Below are 3,349 nucleotides of genomic sequence, written 5' to 3' on the forward strand. Positions count from 1 at the left end.
TTGTAAAACCACTTAAATTCTACATCAGTGTAAGTGAATCTTTCCCCTTAAACTAATGTATTAATTTTAATATTAATGCTATTATTTAAGTACTTTACTGAGTTGGTCTTTAACCTACAACATTTGTACATTCTATTAACATCTATACAAAATATAGAAACTTTGAGGCTAAGTTTATTATTATACCAATCAAAATTATATACAAATTGGCAAAAAATATTAACACCGTGAAGAATTGTCACTATAGTTACTCCATTTATTTGAATTACATTTTTTTCAGTATTTAAAAAAATAAAAGGGGAGAATATATTGAGTGTTTTGGTCGATTCTTAAGCTTTGGAGGTCTTATAAAGGGTGCCATTGACACCTTCTCGAGGCTACATGTGTCTTTTTATTATTGATTATATATTTCTTGGATTTAATCGATCTATTGATGTTCCGGCTGCCCTATTAGGATAATTCATAGGCAAGCCGCCTTTGCCAGAGCGTGATTTCTCGACATGAGCTTGCCTTACTGTTGGCCCGTGAGGTAAATGTCCCAAAATCTTTATTGACAGTATATAATTTTGATATTAATTTTAACTCGAAGAAAGTTTACTAGTGACGCAAAGTTGCTAAATAAACTCGTTAAGTGTTATTGATAAATTTACTAGGCGTAAATATAATAGTAATAATCATCATTAAATATTAAAATCTCTCACGGCATGCTGACTCAGCAGTTTCATTTACAATAACATAACTACCATCTAAACATAATTAAAAGACAAATTAATTTTGTTTAACTAAAACGACACCGTTACACTACTAAAATGAACCTCGAACATTGGCTACTAATTAATCCCTTTACAGATTGAGCTTCACTGGATACTTGTGAATGCAATCTTCCCAAGGGTTACCACATGAGGGCTTAACTTTCTTGAGGGCCAACCAAACTGCACTGTTACATTTGAAACCGCTCCCGAAAGCAACTTGCCAAATACGGTCCCCTTTACGCATCCGACCCTTCGCCTCCATATAAGCCAGCTCGTACCAGATCGAACTCGATGAGGTGTTACCGAAACGGTGGAGTGTCATACGGGAGGCCTCGACAAGTAATGGAGAAAGTTGCATATTCTTCTCGAGCTCATCGATCACGCCTCTCCCTCCGGCATGGATACAGAAATGTTCGAACGCGAGCTTGAAATTTGGAACATAAGGCTTGATTTTGGCATTGAACAACTTCTTGGCAATTAATGTGACAAAGAACAAGATTTGTTCACTTATAGGAAGAACAAGGGGACCCAATGTAGTGATGTTGGTCTTTAAGTGCATTACCAGCAATTGCCATCAAATCTTTAGACAATGAAACCCCAAATTTCCCAACATTATCTTCTTCTTGATAGACACATTTAAATGCTTTGTCATTAGCACCACAATGTGTCCTTACCACATGAATAAGCTTATACTTGCTCCGCCCTCGATCTATAGATTTATTCGACAACAAAACAGCAGAACCCCCAAGTCTAAACAAACAATTCGATATCAACATCGATTTCTCAATCCCAGAATACCAGTTCTGTGTCATGTTCTCGGTACTAAAAACGACCGCGTAATTGTTCCGATGAACTTGCAACATGTCTTTTGCAAGATCAATGGCTATAACACCAGCACTACATCCCATACCACTAAGATTAAAGCTCTTAATATTACCCCTCATCTTATACTTATTGATAATCATTGCCGTTAAAGAAGGTGTTGGATTAAACAAACTACAATTAACGACAAGAATCCCGACATCCCTTGGCTTAACATTAGTGCTAGCAAAAAGGGTATCTAAAGCACCAAACATCACCAGTTCTGCTTCTTGTCTTGCAGCCGCCATAGACGGTCGTGGGGGAAAGCAATGCATCGATGGCGGCGCGCCGGTTTCGTCTCCGAGCCCTGACCTTTCCATAATCTTACGTAAAAACTCCATAGTGGGCTCATCGAAATCGGCCGCCTCCTTGGCATATTCCATGAAATACCGGTGATCGGCTTTGAGGTGTTGTGGAGGGAGGTAACAAGCGTAATCCACCAAGTAAATGAATCTTTTTCGGGTCATAACATAAACGGTCGACCCGAAGACAAAGATAGCAGAGAAAACGACGACTCTGACGAGGTTATATTCAAGCTGAAGCCACATTTGGTGGATGTCATCAAGGCTTAACCTCGATGCTTTAATGATAACAGCCGCCATTACAGGGACCAAACAAAGTTTCAAAAGATGACTTACGAGATAATGATAACCAAGTTTAACGTACTTTAATTTGACACTACGTAAGAAATCAGGCAATCTCCTAGGTTGCAGGACCTGAACTCCATTTTTTGAACTATTTTTCATGATGTCGGGTAAAAAGGAAACTCAGTTTTTCTAAAAGATTGATAAAGTGAACTGGGTTTCGTTTGTAATGAACAAAGGGATATATATATATATATATAACGACCGGCGGCCATTTAAGAACAAGTAAGAATGTTAGATTACTGATATTCAGATCATATCTACTATTTTTTGCACTATCTATAGCTTCTTTCTATCCCATAAATTAGAGAATAATATCTTTTAGTGCACTTGAATTCAAATCTTTTTACATGAGAACCATGCCGATGCCAATTGAACTAATACTCAATTAACTATAAATTCTTAATTTTATAAAAAATTATACAATATATTTTACTTTTTTAAGTGTTTTTACAATATGTATTTGATTTAATTTTGTAAAAATTAATATATATATATATATATCATAAAACAACATTTAAAAATTCATGATGGGGCGGGGCAATCAAATAATTCATTTCAAAGTCGGGAACAAAAACATTATATAAAGCTCAGAGCGGGAGGAGTTCGAGTATATAAAAAAAACTTATGTTTTTCTTGAAAGATCTAAATGATTAATCAAGGAATAACATGTGATATACCATCAATGAATACCATTAAACTTATAAATAAAATATTAATAATTTTATTTAAACATAATTAAATATTAATCATAATTATTATATTGTTTCCCTCAAGTTTAGGTTTCGAGTTTATGATTTAGGATTTAAGTTTTATATCAGGTTTCGGATGTGAGCTTAGGATTTTGGGTTTATAAGTAGCTTTAAGTTTTGAATTTTAGAGTTTAAAATTTATGTTTAAAATAAAATTATTAATATTAATCTATAACTCATTCATTATTTTTTACTTCAACGGCAATGAGTAAGGGTCAAAATTTATTTTAGGGGTGCAACTTTATCATTATACTAATTTAAAATTTTTAAAAACTAAAGGTGTTATATAGAATTTTTTTATTTTTTTTACGGGGAAAAAGGCAATTGCTTACCCCTCCCT

At 34.3% G+C, this 3,349-nt stretch overlaps 1 pseudogene; it reads right to left on the minus strand.

Moving 5' to 3' along the window:
* Positions 1-615: 615 nt before the first annotated feature.
* On the minus strand, positions 616-2,430 carry LOC121213685 (3-ketoacyl-CoA synthase 4-like; annotated as a pseudogene).
* Positions 2,431-3,349: the final 919 nt, after the last annotated feature.

The sequence above is a fragment of the Gossypium hirsutum genome, chromosome D01 (genome assembly GCF_007990345.1).
Source record: "Gossypium hirsutum isolate 1008001.06 chromosome D01, Gossypium_hirsutum_v2.1, whole genome shotgun sequence".
Taxonomy (NCBI): Eukaryota; Viridiplantae; Streptophyta; class Magnoliopsida; order Malvales; family Malvaceae; genus Gossypium; species Gossypium hirsutum.